Source organism: Chiloscyllium punctatum, chromosome 18 (genome assembly GCF_047496795.1).
Source record: "Chiloscyllium punctatum isolate Juve2018m chromosome 18, sChiPun1.3, whole genome shotgun sequence".
NCBI lineage: Eukaryota > Metazoa > Chordata > Chondrichthyes > Orectolobiformes > Hemiscylliidae > Chiloscyllium > Chiloscyllium punctatum.
Window position 1 is genome coordinate 12,087,654 of NC_092756.1, and position 9,153 is coordinate 12,096,806.

The 9,153-nt window shown below is 43.1% G+C and overlaps 1 non-coding gene across 1 annotated transcript; it reads left to right on the forward strand.

The window, feature by feature from the left end:
* The first annotated feature begins 4,689 nt into the window (after positions 1-4,689).
* trnah-gug (transfer RNA histidin (anticodon GUG)) lies at positions 4,690-4,761 on the forward strand. The gene has a single exon. It is a non-coding gene; the product is annotated as a tRNA-His (tRNA).
* The last annotated feature ends 4,392 nt before the right edge of the window (positions 4,762-9,153 follow it).

Here is a 9,153-nt window from a genome sequence, read left to right on the forward strand (position 1 = left end):
TCCGTACTCAATAAATAAAAATCCACTCAGTTCCATTTACAATGCTTTAGGTGGAATAGTATGCCAAATCTTTCAAAATGCAGAGTTTTGGAAGCGAATCTTATTCAGTTTTGCACACATTAAAGAAATTTCTTTACATTTAAAGTCAACCAACTTCGACATTGTTTCCCGCAACTTCCGACCGACTACAATCCACCTCTGCACCTTTACCTAGCCACACACTGTCTCTCTCCTTGTGAAATTTATTCCTTGTAAGTCACCAATTGTGCCTTTCCAAATATTTTGAAAAACAGATTCTTGCAGTGATAGCGAATCTGTTCTCATCATTTCTTTGTCCTTCCAAGGTTTTATCAAAGGTATTGAAAGCCTGTCATCTAGATGTTTACTTACTTGAAAGAGGGAATTTTCCACCTATTTAGTCTGTTCAAACATTTCATAACCTGAAAAAATCCCATTAAGTTTTCCTTGGTTCAGGGAAAACTGTTCTCAATTTTCCAAGAAGACAAGTGAATAAAATCTCATCCTCAGTACAACCCCATCAGCATCTTCTCTAATGGCTTTACACCCCAGTAAACACCGTCATTATCAATTCATAGAATCAAGGAATCCTACAGTGTAGAAAGAACATTTCAGTCAATCGAGCCGGTGTCGACTCTCTGAAGAGCATCTCACCCAGACCTAGCTCCCCTCCCTATTTCCTTATATTTCACCTGAAGACGGGGAATCCCTCCCCCTTATGATTTCAAATAAACCTGTTGGAGCATAACCTGACGTCATGTGACTTCTAACCTCATCCCCACGTTACCCATGGCTAATTCACCTAATTTACTTAATTCACTCCCTGGACACGAGAGGGCAATTTAACTTTGCCAATCAACCTAATCCTCCCTCTGAACAGCAATGCGAATTACTGAGACAATGTTGCATCATACTGAGCAAATGCTGTATCATTTTTTAATGGTTTTCTACCCTGGTAACAGCCTCATCAAAACAAATGAACCCAAATTCAATGTATGGAAACTCTACTCTGAAATTTACAATTTCATTCACGCTGCGGGAAATTTTTCTGCACTCATATTTGAATGCGTTTATGTTGTTTCTTCCTCAGCTTCCTGCTTCTAGTAAACACTTCAATCCGAAACAAGTCTGTCAAATGCTTTTCATTCCAGCACAGGCACAAGGTGAAGTTTGCAGAAGTCACGTTTTTGGCCGTTCACTGACACTCTGCCTCCTTGAGAGTTGCAGTCCTTCCCCACCTTTAAGGAGAAAGTGAGGACTGCAGATGCTAGAGATCAGAGCTGAAAATCAGATCACAGCAACGAACGAGGGGCGAAGAATAAATATTGTTCAGGCTAGTCATACTCACACCCGGTAGGTGAATGAGGAAGAATGAAAAGACATTCACAACATGAAATGTTTGTATCTGTGTGGACACAATTTGAGACGATCATTCACCCTGTGTGGAACAAAGGACACTGATACCACAGAGAAAGCAGGGCAATGTGGAATCTGTTGGAAGGGAATCAATTAACCGCGGAAATGGAAACTCATTTAATCAGGAACACTGGGGAGAGACCGTTCACCAGTCCCGCGTGTAGGAAGGGATGACTGAGCAAAACAACCTCGGAGCCTCCAGCAGGATTACATATCCCATCAGGTGTTCGGTCATGCTGTTAATGCTGCTGTTAATCCCAACCAGCTGCCTGCTCCATAGTGTCAGTCAGAGTCATGCAACATGAAAACAGGCCTGTCAGTCTAACCGATCCATGCTGAATATACTGCCAAACTAACCCATTCCCGTCTGCCTCCTCCTGTACCCGCTGAGTGGTGATAATGCCCTTGTAGTTTTATTACTGTGTTGTTAATCCAAAACCCAGGTAATATTTTGGGGACAAGGGGTTCAGGTCCTGTCATGACAGGTAGTGGAGTTTGAATTCAGTAAGCACCTGGAGTTGAAGAGTCTCGTGATGACATGAATCTGTTGTGTGGAAAATCCCATCTGATTCACTCATGCCAGTTCGGGAAGCATCCTGCCATATTCATCTGCTCTGTCCCACAGGAGACTCCAGATGGATAATACCGTGGTTGACTCTTAAATGCCCTCTGGGAAATAACTGATGCACTAGGCATGAATAAATTTATTTTAAAAATCCCACTTTCCCATTCATGTTTGGAATTAATTGTCCATTAAATGTTGCAAACATACCCTCATCCATCACTTCCTCAGCAAGTTAATTACACACGTAAAACACCGTCCCTAAAAAAAATGCCTTTTGTCTTTTTTTAAAAAAAATCTCTCTTTTCATCTTAAACATATGCCCTCTCGTCTTGAAATCCCCCTCCTGGGAAAAGGCCGCTATCGTTAACTCTAAACTTCCCACTCAATAATTCATAAACTTCTGACAGGTCGCCGCTCAAAACCCTAACCTAGAGTGAAAACACTCTCAACTAGGAGAAAGTGAGAACTGCAGATGAGAGATCAGAGTCAAGAGTGTTGTGCTGAGAAAGCATAGCAGATCAGGCAGCATTTGAGGAGCAGGAGAATCGACATTTCGGGGAAGAGCCTTGTGAAGGACACTTGCGCGAAAAAAAAATTGATTCTCCTGCTCCTGGGATAGTGCCTTACCTGATGTGGTTTTCCAGCACCCCGATCTCGAATCTGAAAATAGTCTCAGCCTATCCAGCCTTTCATTAGATCTCAAACCTTCCACAGGCAACAAGCATGTATACCTTTTGTGAACCTACGCCAGCTGAATAATATCATTCCTACAACTGGGCGACCAGAACTGGAAATAATATTCCAGAAGAGGCCTCATCAATGTCCTGCAAAACTTCAACATAACGTCCCAACTCCTATACACAAAGGACTGAGCAATGAAGGGAAGTATGTTAAATGCCTTTGAACCATCTTGTCTGTTGGTAATGCAAATTACGAGGAATTATGTACCTGCACACCGAGCTTCCCTGTTCTCCAACATAGGCAAAGCCATCCTCTTTTTGTTGTACCAAAATGCAATACCTTCCATTCATCCAGATTGAACTCAATGTTACATTTTTCAGTCCAACGATTCATTGGATTAAGATTCTTTTGAAACTTAGATAATATTCCTCACTGTCTACAATTCTGGCGTCGCTTGCAAACCTACGCTGCATGCCAGCTGTGAGTTCCACTGTTTTCTCATATAGATCAATGATTCATATTTATTTGTAGTGGCCGTGATTTAGCAGTGTGCAGATCATACAACAGTTAGCCATACCATTAACCATGAGGAAGAAAGCCGCAGACTGCAGGGAGATATCAAACAATTTGAAATAAAAATGGTGAAAGCAATTCATTCCAGGGAATTGGGTGATACTGAAGCAAAATTAAACTTCAAACCAGCTGCCCACGCTCCAGCTGTGGCACTCAGCTGTCTCAGTAAGATGCACTGTAGATTGCTGTTATTATAAACGGGAACAAATGTTCCCTTCTACCCCCCCCTTTGACCAGAAGCACTCCAAACCTTGGAATTGCTTGCGCCTCTAAACCATCAGAGAAATACCGTACATTCTCCAGTTGCGTCACTTGAGCCATCGAGTATCTCTGCGACCTCATTCCCATCTCGATTTCAAATTGGTTATTTGCGACTGCCCCACTCAGTTCCTCTGATTCTGGGGCTAGGAACTGGGACTATGTGGCAGCAGTGGTTACTGCCTTGTGTCGGGAAACTCGAGAAGTAGCCGATGTTAAACTGCATTGTTATTGAAGTATACATTTCAACAAAAGCTTGGTAAAAACAATGACTGCAGATGCTGGAAAACTGATTCTGGATTAGTGGTGCTGGAAGAGCACAGCAGTTCAGGCAGCATCCGAGGAGCAGTAAAATCACCGTTTCGGGAAAAAAGCTCTTCAACAAGAAGACAGGCAGAGAGCCTGAAGAGTGGATAGATAAGTGAGAGGAGGGTGGGGGTGGGGAAAAAGTAGCATAGAGTACAATAGTTAAGTGGGGGAGGGGATGAAGGTGATAGGTCGGGAGGGAGGCTGGAATGGATAGGTGGAATAGAAGATAGGCAGGTAGAACAAGTCAGGACAAGTCATGGGGACAGTGCTAAGCTGGAAGTTTGGAAATGGGGTGAGGTGAGGGAAGGGGAAAGGAGGAAACTGTTGAAGTCCACATTGATGCCCTGGGGTTGAAGTGTTCCGAGGCGGAAGATGAGGCGTTCTTCTTCCAGGTGTCTGGTGGTGAAGGAGCGGCTGTGAAGGAGGCCCAGGACCTCCATGTCTTGGGCAGAGTTGGAGGGAGAGTTGAAATGTTGGGCCACGGGGTGGTATGGTTGATTGGTGCGGTTGTCCCAGAAATGTTCCATAAAGCGCTCTGGTCGGAGGCGCTCAGTCTCCCCAATGTACAGGAGACTGCACCGGGAGCAACTGATTCAATAAATGATATGTGGATGTGCAGGTAACAAAAGCTGCACTGTCCCCGGAGTATTTGATGTTTTGGAGAAATCTATTTGTCTCAGCCTTCAACACATTAATGATGGAATCACCACAGACACTGGGGGAACCGATGTTAAACGGTCAGCCGATTCTGAGTTCCCACACATCTGCCACTGTTCGCTCAGCACTGATATTGTGTATTTGTTGCTCTGCCTTATATTTCTTATGATACTTTGCTTATTATGAGCATTTAGCGTGTTCGTATTTGGTTTGCCATGATCGTATAGTGGTTAGTACTCTGCGTTGTGGCCGCAGCAACCTCGGTTCGAATCCGAGTCACGGCAGTAATTGCTCTATGTGTCCTAGGCTTTTGTGAAACACAAAGGAATCAGTTGTTTGAAAGGTTTGATTTTCTCCAAGGTGATTTTTTTTTCCTTCAAGCTCTGCTCGCTCACATCTCTCTGTTTCATATGTCAGAATTCAAATCCACCTGTTCTCAGAGATTTCTTCCCTCCTACGATCACTAACCGAACTTTCCATCCCAGACCTCCACCTCATTAATTTGGAGATGCCGGTGTTGGACTATGGAGTACAAAGTTAAATATCACCCAACACCAGGTTATGGTCTTACAGGTTTAATTGAAGCACTAGCTTTCAGAGCGCTGTTCTTTCATCATGTGTTTGCGGAGTCATTTCCTATTTCACTAAGGCATTGCAGAATCTCATACAGACTCTCACATTGATACCGATCAGTCTGTGTGGCTGTGGTCACTGTTGCTGGGTGAACGTTCCCCAACCCCACCATCGGGACCTGCAGACAATTTGATCCATTTGGTTACTGCTGTTGTGAGATCAATACTCATGTAGCAGCTTTTACTGATATAGACCAGATATTATTGGGGGGTGGGGGGGCGGGGAGTCCACCTCAGGAAAATGGCACAGAACAGTTTCGGGGAAAAGCGAGTTAATTGGATAAGATCAGTTTCACTACTTTTCTGCAATGGCCAAGCGCTATTACCACTGAACACTGAACTGTTAATTCAGACACCACGGACCTGGATTTGACTCTGACCATGCTAGGTGGTAGAATTGGGATTCAATAAATATCTGGAATTATGAATCTAATAACTCCTATATATCCATGTTCAATTGTTGAAAATAAAACAAAACAATCTGACGTCATTTAAGGAATGAAACTGCCATTCTGACCTGCTCGGGCCTCCATGTAACTCAAGACTCACTACAAGATGGTTGAGTCTCAACTACCGCTGTGCAATTAGGGATAGCAATCAATACTGCCGAGCCAGCGACGCCCTCATACTGTAACAGAATAGAAAAAAAAAGTTCATTCGGCCCGAGCGAGATTACAGTGTGCAGTTCTGCAATTCAGAGTACTGCATCGATGTGATCGCACTGGGAAAGTTGCAGGAGAGATTCACTGGGATATTGTCTGGGCTGAAGAGTTTCAGTTGTGAGGAGAGATTGGACAGACTGGGGTTGTTTGTCGCCTAGCAGAGGAGATTGGAGAAGACATGACTGAGATGTAATAAATACTGAGGAATATGGATAGGATTGACCGAAAGAAGCCTTTGTTATTGATGGAGGGCTCGAACACCGGGGCCAAGAGATGTTGGGAAAAGGCAGAAAGGTTTGAGTAGATTTGTGGAAAGGGTCAGAGAGGCGGAAATCATTCTAACCTTTAAAAGAATTGAGATGTTAATTTGTGATGCCAAAACATATAAGATTATGGGCTAAACGATGGAACTTGATTCAGGTCTTCAAGCAGTTGTGTTGGACAAGTGCGGCCACAACAGGCTGAAGGGTCTCCTTCGATGTTGATATCCTCCACAGTATCGTGGTTAGTGTCCCCTCCTGTCACAGGGCTCAATTCTCCGCTGGGGGCATCGTGAATGTTTTAAGCCTGTCACTCTGTTCCCCAGTGAAGGTTATTCATGCCTGGCTTTCCATTCTCGATGGGACATGTCACAGGAAGAACAGTGCTGTCTGAATCAGCGTGGGGAAGGACTGCAGCTCCTGGGGAGAGAGAGTGTCAGTGAAAGTGCAAACATATAACTTCAGCCAACTGCACATTGTGTTTGCGTTGCAATGAAAACCATGAAATAGAGTTTCTCCTAACTGATATGTTTATTTAAAGCAGGAATCTGAGGAAGAAAACAGAATAAACCCATTCAGATCTGAGTGCAGAAACATTTCCAGCAGGACTACTGAGGTTGTACAGCGTAGAACCGCGTTTGGATGCATTGCATTCGGGTTGGTGGGCGCAGTTTGCTTTCACTCGGTGGAGCTGCCAGTGTGAAAAGCCATTACACATGATACAGATAGTGTTCAATGTGATGGTACATTTGTTCAGTGGTTCGCACTGCTCTTAAGTCTGTAGGTTAGGTGGGTTGGCCTGTTAAATTGCGCTGATGTGTCTAGGGAGTGAATTCAGTAAGTTAAGTGAATTAGCCATGGGTAACGCAGTGATAAGGTCAGCAGTCACACGATGCCAGGTTTTATTCCAACAGGTATATTTGAAATCACAAGCCAGAGGCCTGCGCGGATAGAGATGGGAGCTAGGTCTTATTGAGATGCTGTTCAGAATTTCCCTACCGACCTGATTGACTGAACTGCACTTTCTGCATTGTCGGAAATCTGTGATTCTATCAGAGAGGACACTGCCAGCGTTTACTGGGTCGCTAAGACATTAGAGACGATGCTGACGGCATTTATTGGGGATGGAGTTTTATTTATTTGTGTTTTGGAAAATTTGACCCTGAGCCAAGGAAAACCGAGTGGAATTTTTCCAGCGTAATTGAGGTTTGGACAGAGTCAACATATGGAAAATTCACTCTTTTAAGTTCGTATATTTCTGAATGTCAGGCTTTCAACACCATCGATGTAGGACAAATAAATGATGGGAGCAGAATTTCTGTCACTCTGAGAATCCGTTTCCAAAATATTTGGAAAGGCACATTTCGAGACACACAAACAATGAGTTTCACCAGGAGAGAGACAGCCTGCGGCCAGGTGAAAGTTTAAAAGTGGGGTGTGGGGGGTGGAAGGTGCGAGGAAACAGAATCTAATTTGGACGACTTCAGATGCAAAGAAATATCAGAAACGTCTGCAGCTGAGTAAGATTCAGCAAAAAACCTCAGAGTTTAGAACGATTTCTTTTAATATTCCATATGAAGCTTTATAAATGGAACTGAGCAGATTTGGCATATTGTCAAGGCAAGCTATTTCATAATGAATAGGAAGTGACCAGTCTCTTAGAGATCGATTTCCTGCTTTAACCCCATGCCTTAAAGGTGGGAGGACGATCGCCATGATGTTGGGTTCATTTGATACCCACTGAAATCTACCAAAGTAACTGAGCATCAAAACTGGCATCTTGTTTTGTAGTTTAACCTTCTGTTTTTCTCATCAGTATTTTCTTTAAGCTGAAATAAATTCCGAACAAAATTGAACGCAATATTGAGCGTTCCAATCATATAAATCCAATTCACTTCCGATTATTGGAATGAACAGAGTGAAGTTGCAGCAACATTAATAAAACGAAACGAACAAAACTGTATTTTGGGAATTTTACCCAGTTCAGGTTCAGCCATATGAGAAAGCCCATCAAGCTAAAACATCACCTTCACTTCTCACTCCGTACATACTTCTTCACGTGAGAGAGAAACTGTCTGACGAAATTATGCGTCAAGACTAAATGTGCGTGTGAATGTGACGGGAATTTCATGTTTGCTGGTTCGTTCTGAGACAGTTCCGACTCGGAAAAAATCAAGGACAAGGTATTCCTTCCAAGGACATGGTGAATCTCTTGGATTTTGCAGGTCTTATTATTCCATCGAAAGCAGAAAGATAATGGTGTGGATTCGATTCCGCTCAGGGAATTTCTTACCGCCTAGGAGCACCATATGTAATCTTGACGGGGTCACATTTGAGCCCCTTTACAGTGGGCTGAAGTCTCCCAGGGGTTCAGGCGATGGGTTATCTTCCATTGCGCATGTGTGGATTTGAACCCTTCTCTGGCTGTTACTTCTATGAAACGCAGCTGTGGTTTCCCTTTGTGCCTCGCATCTTTAGGATACATTGGATGGAGAATCTTGCTTTTGTCCTTCATTGCACCGGAGATTTGTGATAAATTGGTACCTCATCAAAGTCGAAGTAAAGCAATTTTTTTCTGTTGTATGTTACATTGGGATAATGAAAAGGAGGGCAACGTTTCTTTCGTCCTTTCATTCCATCTTGACTTTCTATGAATTTACATCGAATGAAAGGGGAACAAATAAGGAGAGATATGGGGGAATAGTTTATCCAGTGGGATTGTGAATTTTAATGTAATACTCCACACAAAGTTCTGATCAGTATTTTAAACAGTCAATTGAATTGAAACCGCAGAAAATCTTTCCAATGAAACGAATGTTTCATTCTTTCACAATCTTTTGCAGTGTGAATCATACCACGATCCATCATCCAGCGTGATCACCAAGTTGGCAACAATATTAGATCCACCAATTTTCTTCAGCAATCACAATATTTGCACATACCCATTTGTGGTGTGCCCAGTGCCATTTGTTGTATCCAGGCCACAGCACATTTCTTGATCATGAACTTATGAGCTAAGTTCCTGATCTGTCTGATCAGTTTGAGAAACCTTTTCTATCACTTCATCCCATCCCTCAGAATTCTAAAGATATCAATAAAATAGGGCGTCAGACCAAATGATG